At 54.7% G+C, this 19,040-nt stretch overlaps 1 protein-coding gene across 1 annotated transcript in view; it reads right to left on the minus strand.

Moving 5' to 3' along the window:
* Positions 1 to 15,188, minus strand: part of WNT5B (Wnt family member 5B) — an 89,503-nt gene extending 74,315 nt beyond the window's left edge. Inside the window, exon 1 of the mRNA XM_058655827.1 lies at positions 14,915 to 15,188. The gene's annotated coding sequence lies outside the window, so the exon portion shown is untranslated. The remainder of the gene's footprint in view (positions 1 to 14,914) is intronic.
* Between the last annotated feature and the right edge of the window lie 3,852 nt (positions 15,189 to 19,040).

The raw sequence follows: 19,040 nt of genomic DNA on the forward strand, positions 1-19,040 counted from the left end.
TTTTTTTTAAATTGCAAGACTCAGTTAACTTTCACTCACGCTCATTTTAAAAAACTTATCCCAAGGAGTATTTTGAGAGAAGGGCTACAGAAGTTGTCGCAATGCATGGCACAATCAATGTTTCATTTGCCAAAGTTGGCCTTTTATTTCTGCAGGCTTTTTATTTTCTCCTCAATGTCTAAAACTGTAAAAACAACAACAACACACACACACACAAAAACACAAACGCTCCTGGTGCCAGCTCAAGTTGTGCCCTTTGGGGTCGTGCGCTCAGGCAATGCTCCCATTCAAGCACCCAGCTGTCAGGCAACGCACAGAGCACGCATCTGACTCAAAGGAAAGTCCCTTGGCTCGAAGCTCCTGCAACTCCAATGATGTTAGTGCTGACCTCGGATGGTCTCTTCTTGGAGGAGAAAACAGCAGTAAGTAATTCAGATACACGAAGCTTCACTTTTTGCCAATTTCTCACAGCTCGTTGGGATTTTTCTGAAGAGGCTCCAGTTGCTTCCTCCATCGGTTACACAGGACGCCACAATTTCCCTACTTTCTTCTTCAGTGGCACAGACCACGCACTCCCACACAGCCAGGGAAAGTCTTTGTGAATCACACGTCTACAACATATTAACAACTCTTACAACTCAATAACAGAAAGACAAATAGCCCAACCGGGAGTTCAAAGAAGATACACACATGGCCAACACACACTTGTAAAGATGCCCGAAATCACTAGCCATGAGGGAGATGCGAGTCAAAACCACAGAGTGAGATACCACTTTGCACCTGCTCGGGTTACCACGACAAAAATGCTATTTTCTCATAGTTTTAGAGACTGGCCTTTTGAGACTGGGGACCAGCACAGCCAGCCAGATTCAAGCGAGGGCTCTCTTCCTGGCTTGCCAACAGCTACCTTTCCATGGTGTCCTCACACAAGAGAGAGAGAAGGGAGGAGGGAGGAAGAAAGAGTGAGTAAACCCTTCTATGTCTCTTCTGTATGGGCATCTTGAAGGGTTGTATTAACCCATCGCCATAGTGAAATATCTGGGACCAGGTCATATATAAAGAAAAAGGTTGATTTTGCTCACACTTCCAGGGGCTAAGCATCCACACTCAGGTAACCCCATGGTTCTAGGCTCTGAGGAACCACTTGATTACATCACAACATGGCTGATGGCATCATGGCAACAGCACATGGAAAGGAGAGACCTCATAGCGAACGGAAGCCAGGGGGAGCAGAGGGGAGCCAGTTTTGTCCTTTTCTAACAGCTCATTCTCACAGGAATTAAACTTGGATCTCGTGAGAACTAAATCAGTTCCTTCTGAGCGTAGCACTTCTAATCTTCGGCTGGGTGCCATCTCTTAAAGGGTTCAATATCTCCCAATATCACCACACTGAGGACCAAGCTTCCAACACATAAAACCTAGCAGCACACATTCAAACCATTGGCATTCCACAGCAGGGTCCAAGCCTCATGACCTCCTCTAACCCCAGCTACTTCCCAAAGGCTCCCTCTTCTAACGCTATCACATGGGGGCTGAGGGCTTCACCATAGAAATTTGAGAACCATAATTTGGTTTGTAGTAGCACCCATTATTAGAATGACTATAACACAAAAAGATAGACAATAACAAATATTCACAAGGACATAGCAAAATTGGAATGCTGATACACTCCTGGTGGGACTGTGAAATGGTGCAGCCATTTTGAAAAATGACCATTTCCTCAAAGGATTAAAAATGCTCTTATTATATGACCCAACAATTTCACACCTATCGTACTAGGAGAAATGAAGATGTTCCCACGTGAAAGACTTGTAACACAAATGTGGATAGCGACATTATTCACAATAGTCAAGGAGTAGAAATAAAAATGTCCATCAATTGATGAAAGCATAATGGTAAGTTATGTCTGTGCCCAAAAAGAAATGAAAGATGCAAGGCACAAAGACCATATACTATGGAATTCCATTTTTATGAAACAGCCAGGAGAGGCCAATGTAGAGGCAGGACGTAGATTAGAGCTGGAGGAGAAGCTGGAAACAAATGGGGAATGATTCATGGGTGTGGAGTTGCTTCTAAGAGGGACGAACATGTTCTACAATTGGTTAGGTAGGGTCAAGCTCAGGGAATATTCTTCACACGCCAAAAACTTACAAAATCATCTGCTCTGGCCCTCCCCTGGCTATCACAGGCAGAATTCGAAATTCAATCCATCTATAGCAGGTTAATTTTTAACTTGTCTTGCCCACGGATGATGTTATAAATATCCAAATGATCCTTGGCAGAAAAAAAAAAGTTTCCTCACCTCAAGAACTGCTGAATGTGTACTTTAAATGGGAAAAGTGCATAGTATGTCAAATACACACACACACACACACACACACACACACACATGAAATAGTAGCCAATATCCCTGGAATCCAGACAAGTCCTGTGTTAGCAATAAGGACCATTTCCTAAAGCAAGAGTTTTTCTGTTCCCAATCCATTTAAGCCTAAAGCCAAGACCCCATGGAAGTGCAGAAAAGACAGATTTGGAAATTGAATCCTAGGGTTGGCACTGTGGCAGCGGCCCTAGGAATCCTGTGGCAGTGGGCATTAAGCTGCAGCTTGAGATATCTATATTCCTGATCAGAGTGCCAAGTCCTGGCTGCTCCACTTCCAATTCAGCTCCCTGCTAATGCACCTGAGTAAACAGCGGGCGCTGGCCCCAGCACCTAGGCCCCTGCCACCCAGTGAAGGAGATCCAGATAGAATTCAGGTTCCTGTCATCAGCCCGGCCCAGATCTGACCTTTGCGACCATGAGGGGAGTGAACCAGTAGACACAAGATTTCTCTGTATGTGTGTTGTCTCTCTGTCTCTCAGCCTTTTAAGTAAATCAATAAATCCTTAAAGAAAAAAAATTGAGTATTTCAAGTTAATGCTTATGCTTTCTTCAAATCCACGCTAGCAAAGAGTAAAATTAAACCCACCCCAGCACAGAGTGATCAGCCAGTAGCTGAATCGTGGAAAAACAAAAATCAACACAGGACATGATTACAAAACCCAGGGTTTTAAAAACAGTATCTCAGGCCTGGTGCAGTAGCTAAAGTTCTCACCTTGCACATGCCGGGATCCCATATGGGTGCCAGTTCTAATCCCGAAGCTTCACTTCCCATTCAGCTCCCTGTTTGTAGCCTGGGAAAGCAGTCGAGGATGGCCCAAAGCCTTAGGACCCTGCACCCATGTGGGAGACCCGGAGGAAGCTCCTGGCTCCTGGCTTCAAATTGGCTCAGCTCCAGCCATTGAGACCACTTAGGGAGTGAGCCAGTGGACAGAAGATCTTTCTGTCTGTTCTCTCTGAAAATCTGATTTTCCAATAGAAGTAAAATTTTAAATTTAAAAAAGTATTTTAAAAAATATTTTAATATATATTTATATTTAAAAGTACTTATTTGAAAAGCAGACGGATAGAGAAAGAGATAGACGTTTCAGTTGGAGACAGTTGGATATGGGCAAAACCAAAGCCTGGAACTCCACGCTCATTTCCCGCATGGGCACAGGGCCCCAAGCACTTGAGCCATTTTCTACTCCTCTTCCAGGAGCATTGGCAGGGAGCTGGATGGGAAGTGGAGCAGCTGGGACTCAAACTAGCATCGTATGGGATGCTCGCCACCTTGGGCAGAGGAATCTTGGTTCAGTTACAGTAAAACTGAATGTATCATAATGCAGAGTTTACTGAGGCCAGGCTCCTGTGAAACTGACATGTTTTGTGTAGCTTATTAATGACCTGCTTAAGTATGAAACTAACACGGCTCTATCCTTCTCCCCAGACAAAAGCCAAACATTTGATTAGGTCAGCAGAACTGCACAGGGGCGATTGCACAACTTGCCTGTCTGTGGTTGCTGAAGGGCGTAATTACAGCAAATGCCTCCTGCGTGCTTTTTGCTTTCCTTAGTTCCATTCCATCCCCACATCAGCCCCTGAAGGATTCTAGATGAGGAAGCCACGGTCCCGAGGGCCTGGCCAACCTGCTCACGGCCACCTCTGTGCGCTCACCACGCTGCCAGGGATCCTCTGGAGCTGGGGTTATGGCAGTACCAATGAAACTTTATTTTGAAGCATTGCACTTCAGAGATCAGACTCACTCTTTCGTGAACAAGGTTCTTATGTTAATGTTAATGATATATATATATATATATTTTTTTTTTCCCAGCATGTATTTCAAAGCCACGCCAGAAAAACAGGAAGGCAGAAATTAGAAGGGGGGAAAAAACGAAAAAGCTTGCACTATAGCTGCAGAAGGTCCCTTCTTTTTCTGGTCCTTTGGGATATTATTTTACCTCACCAGACAAGCTTCTACAGAGTTCTCAAAGACTCTTTCCTCGAATAGACAAATGTGAAGACAAGTGCCAGGTGTGAAGTAGCACCGAGTCACCGGGGGCTGTGTTTTGTCCGTGGACTGAAGGAATTGTCCAAGGAGCGGGCACGCAGCCTGTGTCCCACACTGCAGTGTCCGGGTTTGGTGTCCAGCTCCAGCTTCCTAACGTTGGTAGCAGTGTGGAAGACCTCCATGGAATTCCTGGTTCCGGGATCCGGCAGTTTCTTGGGAGTGTGTGTGTGCGCGCGTATGCACGCACATGGTCCTGTAAGTGCAGGGACAGAAATCCTGGTCTGCCCCTCCCGGTGGCTTTGGTAAAGCCAGCATCAGTCCAAGGTCTGAAGGATATCTGATCTATTGCAATGTTTCAGTATTGTGTATTGCAAAGGCAGAGTAAGAGAGAGACAGAGGAAGACACACAGAAAGAGATGCCCATTAGAGTCAGGGCTGGGTCAGGTCGATGTTAGGAGCCAGGAGCCCCCTCCAGGTCTCGCACATGGACGCAGGCACCCAAGCCCTTAGGGCCATCTCTGCTGTATCCCAGGCGCACTAACAGGGAGTTGGATCAGAAGCAGAGGCGCGTGGATACAATCGAGCACTCTGATGTAGAATGTAACATAAGTGGCATCTTACCCTATCCTGCCGCCACCCTGCCTCCAGGGCACCACCCCTGCCATCTGGGAATGTGGGTCCTAGCCTCAGAGGGCTGCGAGGCAGGGCCAAGGCTGGAGCTGCCAAGCCCTCCGTGGCTCTATGGGCAAAGTGGCTGCTGTGGCAGGGGTTCCCAGATCTCCTCTATCTCCTCTGTCAAATCAAATAACACACCGTCCCCTGCTTCCTCACTTTGCTGTGAGTGGGTATCAGAGCTGCCCATTCCTGCCACCTTCATTTTGCATCTAGGGGGAGTTAGAGACCAAGCCAGTACAGGGCAAGGAGAAAAGGAAGCCAGGGGAGGGGGTGAGGCCTCATGGAGGTCGGGTCTTCACCTGTGGTGATGCTGCGGCGTCAGAGGCATTTTCTGCCGGCATCCGTGGGACAGCACCTACACCTGCCATGCACAGGGCGGCTTCATTAGCAGAGAATGACTGAGCCCACCCTCCCCGGTGGCTGCACTGTGGGATGTGGCTGTCTCAGCATGTCAGTGAAAAACAAACTGGTGAAGATGCTGCATTTCTGAGCAAGGCGTTTCATCTCACGGGCAAGGGACCCATGCCTCGCCCAGGAGTGTGCGGGTGCCTTTCTCTGCTCTAATTCCTCGCTCCGGCTTCCCGCTGAGGTAGACACTAGGAGGCAGAGGTGAAGGCCCAAGTAGCTAGGTCCCTGCCACCCACATGGCACACCTAGAGTGAGCTGCCCACTGCTGGCTGTGGTCCCTCCCCAGATCTGGCTGTGGTTGGCATTTGGGGGGAGTGCCTCAGCAGAGGAAAGTTCTGTCTTTCGAATGAAGATGGATACAGAGAGAAAAAGAGAAAGTGAGAAAGAGAAAGGAAGGGAGGAAGGCAGAGGGAGAAAGAAAAGAAAGAGAAAAGCAAAGAAAGGGAGCGGGGGAGGGAGGAGGGAGGAGGGAAGAGGGAAGAGTAAGCTAACCTGCCTGTGGTGCCAGCATCCCGTATTCGAGCAGTTTGGACTAGGAGAGGCAGGTGCTCCACTTCTGATCCAGCACCCAGGTTCCAAGCCTGGAAAAGTAGCAGAGGACGACTCAAGGAGGACTCAAAGAGACTGGGAAGAAGTTCTCGGCTCCCAGCTTTGGATCAGCTGAGCCACTGCAGCTGTCCGGGGAGTGAACCAGAGCACAGATTATCTCTCTGTCCTCTCTCTATCAAAACTCCACCTCTCAAATAAAAAGAACTAAATCTTAAGAAAGAAAGTGAGAAAAGATAAAAGAAAGGGAGGAAAAAGAATTTGTGGCACATGGAATTTTGAAAGTTTATTTGAATACAAAATTTTGTTGCAAAATTCATGTGCATATGAGGTTTTGAAAAGCTCTGGGAAATTCATGCTATGAAAAAAATATACATGGATTCCAAATTTTTATACCAATATAAACTGGCCTTTTAATTTTCCACAGACTTTTGGAAGAAAGTTATCTATGCAGGGATTCTCAAAACCACAGAGAACACACAGGCAGGAAAGGAGGCCAGAACGGGTGAGGGCCACGGCAGCTCCAAGAGCAGCAGGAAGACCCTGTGGGCCAGCCGACCAAGAAGCAGGGCTTCTGCGGGAGGTGAAGGGAGGTCCAGGCAGGCCTGGGCCGGGGATGGATGAGGCAAGCTCCTGGGAAAATGAATGACCACCTGGGATGGACTCAGGAAGCCATGGATGGAGACAGGGAGGCAGGGGTCATGTCTCCAGGGCAGGCCAGCCAAGGCCACTACAAGGCTGGGAACGAACATGCTGTGCGAGCTCACAAGTTTCAACAGATCTGCACGCTGACTAAAGCAGGGAGATGGGCCAGGAGGCTGGCCCTGTAATCCCAGGGCGGGCTGTGTGGGGGTGCTAGAGGAGTGAGCCAGGACGGGGAAGGCAGAAGCAAGCTGTGGGCACAACACAGCCAGAACCTTGTCATCCTGGGGCAGGCACTGCTCATGCACCAGCCCAGGCAGCGCCTCCTTGAGAAGTGCAGACCTGCAGGTCATCCCAGGCAGAGGCGCACAGCTGCAGAGGCCCCGAGAGAACACCGCATGCCCACAGACGCAGTTCGTGGCAAGGGACAAAGACTGCACTGTGTAGGTGTTCAGGAAGTCCTCCGGGGACAACCAGGGAGGTTGCAGCCAGGAAGGCAGAAGCGGACTAGGAGAGGCAGGTGCCCTCGAAGCCACGTGTCGCACAAAGGAAAGAGGGCACAGCTGGCTACGTCACGGTTTACGATGCCAGCGTGCCCCACCGGAGCACTGGTTCAGGACTTGGTGGTTCCATATCTGACCCAGGTCCCATGAAGCTCTTAGTGCCTGGCTTCAGCCTGGCCAGACCTGGCTGTTGTGGTCATTTGATAAGGAAGCCAGTGGATGTCCCTTCTCTATTTGATACTCTTTCTTAAAAATTTTTTGTTGAAAGATGTATCTATTTATTTGAAAGGCAGAGTTACAGAGAGAAAGAAGGAGAAATCTTTCATCTGCTGTTTACTGTCTAGACAGCCACAATGGCAAAAGCCAGGGACTGTGGGCTTTCTTCCAGGTCTGCCATATGGGAACGGAGCCTCAAAGCCTTGAGCCATATTCTGCTACTTTGGCCAGGCCATTAGTAGGGGGAGCTGGATCGGAAGTGGAACAGCTGGGACTCGAACCAGTGCCCATATGGGACATCAGCTTCACAGGCTGCAGTGTTATCCACTACGCCACAATGCTAGTCCTAGACTCTGCCTTATAAATAAAGGGATGGATCTTAGGAGAGAAGGAGACAGTTGGAAATCTCTTTCATATCAGTTCTTTCCTAATTAGATTCATGAAGCTTCCCTGGCCAGAGAAAGAAACAAGAGATGGTGTCACTTATCTGGAAGCACCACCTAGCAAAGGTGGGTGACCCGTGTGCCTGTGAGGCAGGGCACTGGGCCATGCTGTCCTTTCTCACCACTCCTCTGTCTGCTGGCAGCCACACCTGGAAACCATCCTACTGCCAAGGGCAGAACCGGAGGCTCCAGCTCGCTGGACCTGCTGCGCCTGCGTGGCTGCACCTGTCTGCGGTTTCTCTCTACACTGCATCCCCACACCATCTTCTCCCTACAGGACTACAAGTCTTAGGCACGGGGGATGGGAGAACACAGGTCCTGGTGATTTTCAAACACGGCACCATTGCTGTGTTCAGCATGCTGTTGCACAGACTGAACGCCCCTAACCTACCGATGCAAAAAAAATGCCCCTGAATTTCGGACGGGGGATTGTCCGATTAGAGATATTTACACTGATCAAATCTACACCAGTGTTTCTCAGCATGTACAAATATTCCAACACCTCCCCCCTAATAAAAAAAAAATCTGAAATCAGAAATACTTCTGGTCCCAGGGACACTCGGATTTGTAACAGAAGTTGTGAGGACAAAGACTCCCAAAGTTGAGGAGCTGTGTCTTTAATCCCAGCACCTGGGCCGGCCTGGACCATCACCCACCGAGAACCAGAAAGGATAGCATACCGATGAGGCGAGACACACCTGTTGCTAGCCACGGGTGCATTCTACAGTGACGGCGGTCATGGCCCCCAGGTTGATAACTGCAGTTACTTATTGGGTACCCTTGGAGCCCAGACGCTGCGCAGGCACTGTTTTAGCTCTCAGGCAGGAATGCACAACGAGATAGATATGGTAGGGGCAGTAGGCTGTTAGTGAGCATACTAAGGAAGCCACAGCCAGTGACCAGAGCCCCGGAGGGCTCTAACACAAACAGGAGGTTGTCTGTATGGGAGCTACTCTGGGCAGCGTCTCTTGGGAAGCTGGGATCTGAAGGAGGCAGGTAGCACCTATGGGGGAACCAGCCAGCTGGACAGAAAGAGCATACGTGTTCAAGCCCCAGAAGTGTGGAGTGAGCCAATATCCCAGGGGAGAGGCTAACGTTAGGAGTGAGTGAGTTGGGCAGGATGGTAAAAGAGTCAGGTGGCCAGCTGGAGGAGGCCTGGGGGCCCACAGCTCAGGTGTGTGGAGGTAGATAAGGGGTTCTCAGGGAAAACTCTCAGTTACTCTGAAAATAATGGACAGAAACTGTGGGAAAGAGGTGAATCTCTAAAGGCCCCATCGCATACCTGAGGAGCACAGGTGGGAAGCAGAGCTGGGAACTACACTACCCAGGCCCTGGCAAGTTCAAGGTCCTGGCAAGTTCAAGAACACAGTTTCCTGGATGTGGCATCTACCTGCATGCTGGAAAGGCCCCGGGAGTGGGAGCAGGGGTCCTGCTTGTCAGCACACCATCCAACCCCCGCCCAGCATGGGGTCAGCAGAAGAAAGCTCCTGGCTTGGCACCCAGGGCTCGGCAGGGCTAGCTCAGGGGGTGCCAATATCTGAAGTTGGTCACGGGATGGGAACAGGGTCTTCCAACAAGCCCTGCTCCCACCCTATGCCATGCTTTAAAGCCCCCGCTCCTCTTACCCACCTGCTTGGCTCCCTGTGCACCTGTGCCTCTTAGGTCTTCACAGCACACAGCCCTGTCCCACAGTGGTAGACAGACTAGCCTGGGGGAGACACTATGAAATTTCTTCTGCCCTTCCACATACCCCGGGTGTGTGTGTGTTTGTGTGTGCTTAATTTATTTTTATTAGAAAGTCAGATATATAGAAGAAGAGAGAGAGAGGATGATCTTCCGTTCATTGATCCACTCCCCAAGTGGCCACAATGACCAGAGCTTCGCCAATCTGAAGCCAAGAGCCAGGAGCCAGGAGTTTCTTCCAGGTCTCCTACACAGGTGCAGGGTCCCAAGATCTTGGGCCAGCCTCAACTGCTTCTCCAGGCCACAGGCAGGGAGTTGGATGGGAAATGGAGCTGCTGGGATTAAAACTACCCATATGGGATCCCGGCCCATGCAAGGCGAGAACTTGAGCCACTAGACTTACCATGCTGGGCTCCACCCCAGGTGTTCAAAGCTGAGTTTACAGGTGGTTTCTTGGGGCTACCATTTTAAGAAGAAAAAAAGAAAATCCAACACACTCCAATTCCGAGCAATTTCCAAGCCCAGAGGGTGACAGTACCCGCTTTGTCAGAATAGCAACCATGTCTGATGGCGTCAGCAGGACACCCCTCCCCTGCCGACAGCCAGGCCTTAGTATCTACTCTCTCCCTGACACTGCACAGTCCACTCTCCCTGCTCAAGGCAATGACCCAAACAACATCTGTGCCCAACTGGACACTGGCGATGGCTGCAAGAGTTACTTCCTCCAAGAACCAGGGACACAGCAGCGTGCAGCTGGGAACAGGCACTAAGGACTCTCAACAGTCCCATCTCATGACCCCGGCCATGCCCGCCTCCCAGCCTCCTGCACAGCCTCCCGGCACGTGGTGTGTGTCTGTCCTGCACAGACCCTCCACTCCACATTCCAAGGCACAATAACCACAGCCAATGGCCTGGAATCACCACCATTCCCAGTTTTCTTCAGAAAACCTGCCCTGCCCGACAGTCCAAAAGGTGGCAAGGGCAGAGATGCATACCCCACACCCCGGCTGCCAAGCCCTGGGCCTGGCCTCTACACCCCAGCTTGCTCTAACCACTCATCCCACAGTACATGCTGACAGCACCATGGAGAACAAGGCCTCTCCTTCAGCGGCCTCTGCTCCTATCCACCCTGTTCTTTTCCCTCTCTTCTTTGTTATTTACTGGAGACTCTGTGTGTGTGTGTGTGCGCGCGCACACGCGTGCTCCCATCAGCTGGTTCACTCCCTAAATGCCTACAGTAGCCAGAGCTGGGCTGGGGCCAGAGCCAGAAACTCCATCCTGGTCTCTCACATGAGTGACAGGGACCCGAGGTCTCGAGCCATCACCTGTTGCTTCCCGGGGTCTGCATTAGCAGGAAGCTGGAAGCAGAAGTGAAGCCAGAACTCAAGGCCAAATGTGCTGATAGGAGATGGCCTTTCCCATCTTAACCTCTGTGTGCGATCCGTCCAGCCCTAAATTTACATACAGAATCTCTAAAAACGTTTCATTATCTTGATTGCAGTTCTCACACCCAAAACAACATTTCTATGGAGTGTTTAGTACTTTATTACTCACATTTTCAAAGGAAAAACTGGGAGACACGGTGACCTTGGCCACGAGTTAAAAAAAAAGGCACTTCGCTGTGCCCCAACCTCCTACTTTCTGGGAGCCTTTCCTGCCTCTTTCTAACCGTGTCTATCACAGGTGAGCTCTGGGGACCAGCAATTGTGGGTGAGACCCTAGAGTGCCACAAATGCAGGTCAGGCGCTGGCCCAGGGGCCAGGAGCCCAGCACTGCTCTGTGGCTCACTCCTTCAGAGCCAGGGACTAGCCTTTGCAAGCAGCAGTGAGGCAGCACAGCTGCGGGCGGCGCGACCACACAGCAGCAACACTGGAATGCTCTGTAGGCCTTCCACTCTCCAAGGCCAACTCTGATCACAGAACACCCGCCCAGAATGATGCGAGGGCTTGGGGAGCCTCAGCTTGTATACCAAGAACTCTCTGAGCCACCGCTTTATGCTAACTAACCTAAGCACAGCTGAGTGCTGCACCAGGCTTGGTAAACCAGTTGCACCAAGAGCCTAGGACCCTGGGAAACTACCAAGGGGACAAAATTAAGAATAGACAAGGGCATCAGCCCCAAAGGGACACCAGTCACAATCTCCGGGTAAAGGCACAGAGGCCTCTGCCAGGCCACAGCCCAAGGCTGGGAGCATAACCCAAGCCCCCAAGCACAAAGCCTACCTATGAGCCCCCAGAATGGTGACTCAGACACTGTGAAGGCGCCCTCCATGCCCTAGCAGCACCAAACCTGAGCAGGGGAGAGGACAGGAAGGGGAGTACAAGGCTACAGACTCCATAAGAGAGGAGGCCACGGCCCCCACACCCCCCACTGGCAAGGGATGGCGGTTATGTGCTTCTCCCCCAGGGCCTCCCTCAGCCAAGGAGAGACAGCAAGGACCAGGCCGCTGGGAGCAGGGTGCAAGGGGAACCTTTGGGTTTCTGGAGGCTTCGGGTACAAGAAAGAAATGTCATCCTGAGCATACACCCCCTGTCCCTTTCATGGCTGCGCAGGTGCCCAAGCCTGGCCAGGCCCCATCGGTTGGGGTTGGTCGGTAACAATTACAGTCAGCACAACCCCCATGTGGCTGCTGAGCTAGCCGCCCTAGGATTCCTGGGTGTGGTGTCTGGAAAGCTTAGAGGAGTCCCCACCCCCCAATCCGTACCAACCCCAGGAGGAAGCCACATGGGGCGGAGAAGCGGGGAGGAGAGAGACCAACTTTAGAAAGCCTTGAGGAGGCACCAAAAAAAAAAAAAAAAAAAAAAAAAAAAAAAAAAAAATCAACTGTAACCACAGGGCTAAGACAAGTCAGGAAATGCTGCCACAGCTACCGGTCCAGTGGCCAGACGGCCAGCCAGCGGGCCAAGCTGGAATGGAGGGGGTGGAGGGTTAAATTTAGCTAGGTAAACAGAGCCATCACCTGCATGTCGGAGCCAGGGCTGCTTCTCCATCCAGAAGGGAACCGACCAGAAAGCACGAGGCAAGGGGGTGGGAGTGAGGGGTGTCAGCAGAGGTTGAGGACAAAGTCCCTGGGGACAAATTCCTCATCTTTATCGTGGCAACACACCCATGGCCAACCCCTCTGCTGGATGGTTCTGGATTCCCAGGTACATTTGAAGATGCTGGGCAGAATCCATCCAAGCAGGGGCTGAAGCAAGCTCCTGTGTGCTTTCCCCACTTGGGACTTGACTGTGTCGCTGGTGGCACCCTTGGGAGACCCAGGGGAATTTGAGAAACTGCCGCTGGCTGCCACAGGGACAGAGTGGCATGCCCAGGTGTGGGGCGGGAGTCCTGGGGGACTGCAAAGGCCCTTTAGGAAGGGCCTTTAGGAAGGAGACAGATGACAGGCAATTTGAAAAGGAGAACCCAACTGCCACTCGATGCTGACAGCCTCCAGGTCTGCCGGAGCGACGAGGAGCCGGACCAAGTGTAAACTTGTTCCCTCTGCCCACAGTTGCCAGGCTTGCAGGACAACTCCAGGTGTTTTCCTTGCCACCACACGGGGTTCTGGGCAAGTGGGCCACCAAGATACATTTTTGGATAAAAGTTCCTCCGGCAGGTGAGTTCCCCTTCTAGGGCATATTGCCATCATGGGCACTCCGGAGGGCCTGGCTGCAGACACCTTGGGGCAGTCGATGCACAGCATGGGCACAGCGTGGGCACAACAGCGGCACGGCTGGGGGAGGGCACTGCACACGGGAAATGGGGTCTGCGGCTGCCTCCGGCTGGAGGGCAGTGGGAGGAAGCCCACAGTGTGCACGTGCCAGCACGCACAGAAAGGAATGGAACCGAAGCACGTCTCCTGTTCTCGACCTTAGTTCTTGATGCACAGGACCCTTCAACTCCCTTCACCCAGCCGAGAGCCCTGGCCTCAGCGCCACCTGCACCTGTCAGCAATGGGCCTCCCCTTGGGCTCTTGCACTTGACATTCTCTGCAAGATTCCTGGGGCAAGGTCTCCCTCAGCACCTCCTCTCCTGGCCAGGAGACTCTGGGGCCTCCTCCTGGCTATTTATAACCACACAGCTGGGTGTCAGAGAACAGGCGCTAAACGGAGGAAAACCACCACTCAACCTTCGCACCTTAATAGGTCGTTGTGTTTGCCAGGACTTGTGGAAGAGAGCCTGGACGGGCATGCGGGTACAAGCTTGGGGCCTGGCATCCCTTGGGCTGTCTTGCCTTCCAGAAGGGAATTCTCCACATAAATCAGATGCCCCGTGGGGGGGGGGGGGTACCTGCTGTTTCTGGAGCCCTTTGCCACCCTGGGAGCCAGCCACGGACCCAGGGGCCCTAATCTTCCACCCGTGCCCCTGGCAGAGTGTCCACCTACTCTGCTACTACGCTGATGGCGTGGGCCACAGGCATGTCCTATCACACGTCTGGAAAGTGGGCACACCGTGGCCACCCGGAGCAGTTCCTCTCCCAAGTACCCGGCTGCACTCTGCCCCAGGAGGGCTGGGACTCCAACGTCCTGCTGCCAAGGGAACCAGGTAAGGAGCAGACAAGAAGTAGGGGGCAAACCGCTCACCCGCAGTCTGCGTAGTCGCTCCCCCAGGGGGTCCTGGCACCTCAGCTCCCCTTCCCACAGAACAGAATCTATCACCTCCCAAGCACACTGGATCGTTCTCTGGTGATGACGCAGTGCAGGATGCAAATATTCAGGAGATGTGGCCCTGACTAACTGGCTTGGCCCAACATCTCTGGAGGTGCCACGAGCCAGGGATCAGGGGTCCCCTGCCCGGCTCCCACGCGGAATGCACGACGCGGCGGACCACGGGGCCGTGAGCCAACTGAGACCTCGGCCCCTTTGGGCTCTACTTGCTCAGCCTCGGCACTGAACGCGCCCCTCCTGTAGGAGAGACCGCCTGCACACGATGCTCCCCTCCAGGATCCGACTGAGTCCGCGAGACCAGCGAGGAGCCAATGAAGTCGCACCCCAGCCGCGGGGGGAGGAGGAACAGCGGGAGCTCGGGGAGCAGCCCCGGCCCAAGCCTCCGAGACAGGAAAGCGGCGGGGCCAGCGCCGCCAGGCAGCGCGGAGCCCCGCGCCCTACCTGCCCACGCCGCGAGCGAGCCTTCGGCGCTGCGCGCTGCTCGCTGAGGGAGGCCACGGCGCGACCCGGCGCCAGGCGACCCAGCTTTGTTCGCTGCCGGGCCGGGGTAGCCCCTTTCACCTTCTCGCTCCCTTCCCGCCACCTGACCCGGTCGCCGCTGCGGCCCTGGCCTCCTGCAAGAGGGCAGAGCCGGCGCCCGGCCCCCGACCCCGGGTCCCCGATGTCCGCGCTCCGGCGGACGCCAGGGCAGCACGAAGCTAAAGGGAGCGCGAGCAGCGGCGGTGGCCGAGGCCCCGTGGCAACGCGCGGCTCCCGCCCGCCGCTGCAGGGACGCTTACCTGAGGGTCCCGCCGCAGCTCCGCTCGGCCGGCCGGGTTCTCGCAGCGCCCGGCTCCTCAGGGTCCGCCGGGCGCCGCGGCGCGGGGAGGCACGGCCCGCAGGGGCCCTGGCCCGCAGCTGGAGCCCCGGGGCAGCTCCTGTCCGCTCCTCAGCGCGCGGGCCGCTCGGGCCGCCTCAGCCGTCTCGTCATCCGCGGCCGGAGCGCGGGGCTGGCGGCACGGGCGGGCGCGCCCCTCTCAGGGGGTCCCGCCGAGGCGTCTGCCAGGGCCCCCTCTCCGCCCCGGACGCCCAGCTCCAACAGCCTCGGTTCTCGGAGTCCGCGCTCCCCCTGCGGCTCGGAGGGCTCCCTGCTCCGCGCCGGAGACCCCCTCCACCCCCGAGTCGGTCAGGCAGGGAGATAGGGGTGTGCGGCCGGAGGCCCGGGCGCGGTGGTCCAGCCGCCGTCGCCGCCGCCAGCCGTCGCCGGGCTGCACTCTCCGTTCCCGGGCGCGGGACCCGAGGAAGTTACGCCCCGAGTTGGCTGCGGGGCGGGAAGCGGCCGAGGCGCGGAGTGCAGGGGCCGGCGCTGGGCGAGCGGCTCCTGGGGGCTCCGCCGCCTCCGCCCCGCCTCCCGCGCCTGCTCCCCGCCCCCCGGCGGCCGCGCCAGCCCCCAGCGCGCTCCTTCCCACCGACCGAGCCCGCGACGCTCTCCCGACGGCCCTGCCCCGACGCCGGGACGCTGGCCCCCCGCACCTGCCTCCCGCCGCGCGCTTGCCCGCCTCGGCCGCCGGCTCCCGCTGCCTGGTGCGGGGACCGGCTCCCAGCCCCGCACCGCGCGCCCAAGCCGTTTCCAGCCCGAGCTCGACCCTCGGCCTGTGCCAGGACCCGCGGGGCCTCACCCGCGCTCGGTGCCCACCCGCCCAGGGGAGCCGGGTCGTGGGGCGCTCCGGGAGGGAGGAAAGGTACCAGCAGTCCTTCCTGGGATACGTTGGGGCGGATTGTTCTGTTCTGATTCCCCGGAGAAGCGGAATGACCCTGGGACTGCTCTGCTCACCTGCTGCAGCCTGCTCACGCCCCACTTTGTGTTGAGCCTTGTGCGTGGGCCTCCAACACGGCCCCTCTCGGGGGCTGGAACATCTGCTGCGGGAAGGGTGCGAGTGTCCGTGCCCGCACACTGTCAGAGGCTGAATTCTTCTCTCAACCTTTGTAGGGGAACCGAGGCACAGCCAGGCCCGGCTCGTGGTTGCCCAGTGTGCAGTGGCAGTTCCAAGCAAGGTGCAGACACAGTTACTTCAAGGGAGCCGCAGGGAATTAGCCAACCCCCGAGGGGCAGCCCAAACCTTCCACATCCCAGCAGCAAGGCACCAACCAAGAGCTGCCAGCACCCATACCCGCCCCCCCAAAGGCCGCCTCCAATTGCCCAGCCCTTCTTTGGTTGAGTAGGCTGTCCTGCTGTCCTGCTGCGGCAGTGAGAGAGGGGCCAGAAAACATTCATCAAAAGCTTTTCCTTTTCTTCATTAGCCACCAGGCAAGGGGACAGGCTCCCCATTTCAGTGGGGAGGGACCGAGGCAGTAAGAGGCTTGTTGTCCTCGGGTTTCACAATAAGCCCTAGTGAGAGGTATTTTAGGGAGCACCCCAATAATTAGAGGTGGTGCCTTGGAGTTGGTGGATCCTGGGTCAGAGGTGAGAAGCAACTCCAGTGATCTGGGCAGGCACGGTGGGGGCCTGGGGGGAGGGAGAGCAGGTGCGGCAGCCCGAAGAGCATGGGGCCGAAGGGGGAGCTGATTTTCCCAAGGAATCTAGTTCAAAACTTGACCCTTGGGGACAGATGGCACAGGTGGCAACGCTTTGGTCAGACTACCAAATGGGCTCATTTGTTAGGTCTTAGGGGAGGTAAGGAGAAGCAACCAGATCGTTCCAGAATGCACCCTGGGAGATTCTAGGGATAACTTAAGACACACACACACACTGGCAGCATCCTTGGTACAACATGATGACCCCAAAGCAGCTCCCACCTTCAGGAAGCTTCAAGTCTAAAGCCAAGAGGTGTGAGGAGAGAGCTCTTGGCACATGAAGTCCAGATCAAGCAGGGAAGACTTGCGGGCGGGAGAGCGGGTGACCCATGACAACAGGCCCAGTGGAATGTCCCCACCTTCCACTCTCTGCGTCTAAGATAAATCAAAACGGTGCCCGGTGGGGGCACAGGGGCACTGCTGCTTGCCATTTAGCAGCTGGCAAAGATTCTGAACCTGGCAACACAGAACAAAGGACCAGGATGCCTGAGGGCAGTTCCTGAGTCCCTGGGGTGGCCCTGGGATGTTCCCTGCAGCTCTGGAGGGGAGCTGGTGCCGCTGCAACTGGTGTTCTGGAGTTCTGGGCTGCTCCCCCAGATCAGTGTAAGCCAATCTGGTGTTAGTAATTAGACAGGAGGAGGAGGAAGGAGCAGAGGGAGAGGGAGGTAAGGGGAAGGGGAAGAAGAAGAAAAATGAGAGAAGGAAACATAGATGATTCAGCCTCATGGGCACATTTGAGGGTTCTTGCTTCGTTCTTCGCACACATTGTTACCCTGTCCTGGTCCCCACAGGTCACCGGCCTCAGCTAGAGGCCTCTCTCCAGCTACAAAGTAAGCAGTGACGTGCTTGGAGGGTGGGATGCGGCAAACCTGCAGGGCTGACCTCTGGCCTTTGGCGGTGCGGTGAGAGGTGGGGAGGTCAGTGCCGCCTTTCATGGTAACAGAGCTTCAGGGGGCGCTGGTGTCCAGGCCCTCCCAGGCTCTCCCTCATCCCGCAGGTCTACGGAGGGCTTTTCTGGGATGCAAGGAGAGCTTTTTCAGGGCCGCCAGGAGTGGGGAGAGGGTGGATCTGCCCTGATGAGCATTGCAAGGCCAGAAGGAGGCTGAGAGGCAGAACAAGCCCTCTGTGAACCCAGCTGCAGGTGGCTCACATGCCCTGGGGCTCACAAGTGTGCACACTCGCATGGGTGCACGCACCACACACGCCCCTCATGTAGCTGCCGCCATGCAGGGCATCAGGATCGGGTGTTCCCTCTGCTACCATCACCACCCTTCCCGTGTGCTCCCCTCTGGCTCTGCAGTGAGCCATGCTAAGAGCAGGGAGAAGCCGTCACTAACGTAGAAGCAAGACAAAGTCCACGACCGTCTGGGACCCCCGAGTGCGCATGCCCAAAGCTTCCCAGTCCATGAGCGGCTTTTGCAGTTGTCTCGTTTTGTTTTCATCCTAATTGGGATCCATCCACATGATGACAGCGTCGCTCCGTAGCTGGGGCTGGGGCTCTGCGCCAACCACGTGAGCGCCTACTCCAGGGAGGAGAGGACGTGACTGCCCACCTGGGACTCATTGCATCCTGGGATTGCGTGCGTTCAGTTGGATAAGGCAGTGACCTACCCTACGTGTAACGGAAGCTCAGCACATGTGGATTTTTGCCTTGGCTGGCTGGGGCCTTCACCTGCACCGGGACACCTGAAGTCGAGCGCCTACTTTTGAGAGAAGCCAAAGCCCTAAATTGCTGACAGTTGACAAAATCTCGAGACATGGGCAGACCAGAACATGGTAGTTCCTATTATGTCATCAATATCATGGGCAGAGCCCTGAAAACAGAATAGAGGAGGGGCTGGTGTGGTGATATAGCATGCCAATCCTCCACCTGCAGTGCCAGCAGTCCATATGGTTGCTGGTTTACATACGGCTGTTCTACTTCTCATCCAGCTCCCTATTTGTGGCCTAGGAAAGCAACAGAGGCTGGCCCCAAGCCTTGGGACCATGTACCAGTACCAGGTACATGAGACCAGGAAAAGCCTCCTGGCTTCAGATCAGCTCAGTGCCAACTAGTGTCACTGTTTGGGGAGTTGAACTAGCAAATGTCTGTAAATCTGCCTTTCAACTTAAAATAAATAATTCTAAAAGAGAGAGAGAGAGAAGAGAACATAGAAGATGCCAATGAATGGAGTACCATGTGTAGTTGCCTGGCTGGGAAACCAGGTGCAACTTGAAATTGCATTTAACAAGAAATGCCATTTTCCTTAGAGACTCTGACTCTGCCAGCCTTGGCGGCCCTGGCTTCTGTCCCGAGGGCCGAGGGACCCTGTGGACCACACAGTGGACCCCTGTTCTCCAGAGCCTCCTTCT

Source organism: Ochotona princeps, chromosome 27 (genome assembly GCF_030435755.1).
Source record: "Ochotona princeps isolate mOchPri1 chromosome 27, mOchPri1.hap1, whole genome shotgun sequence".
Lineage (NCBI taxonomy): Eukaryota > Metazoa > Chordata > Mammalia > Lagomorpha > Ochotonidae > Ochotona > Ochotona princeps.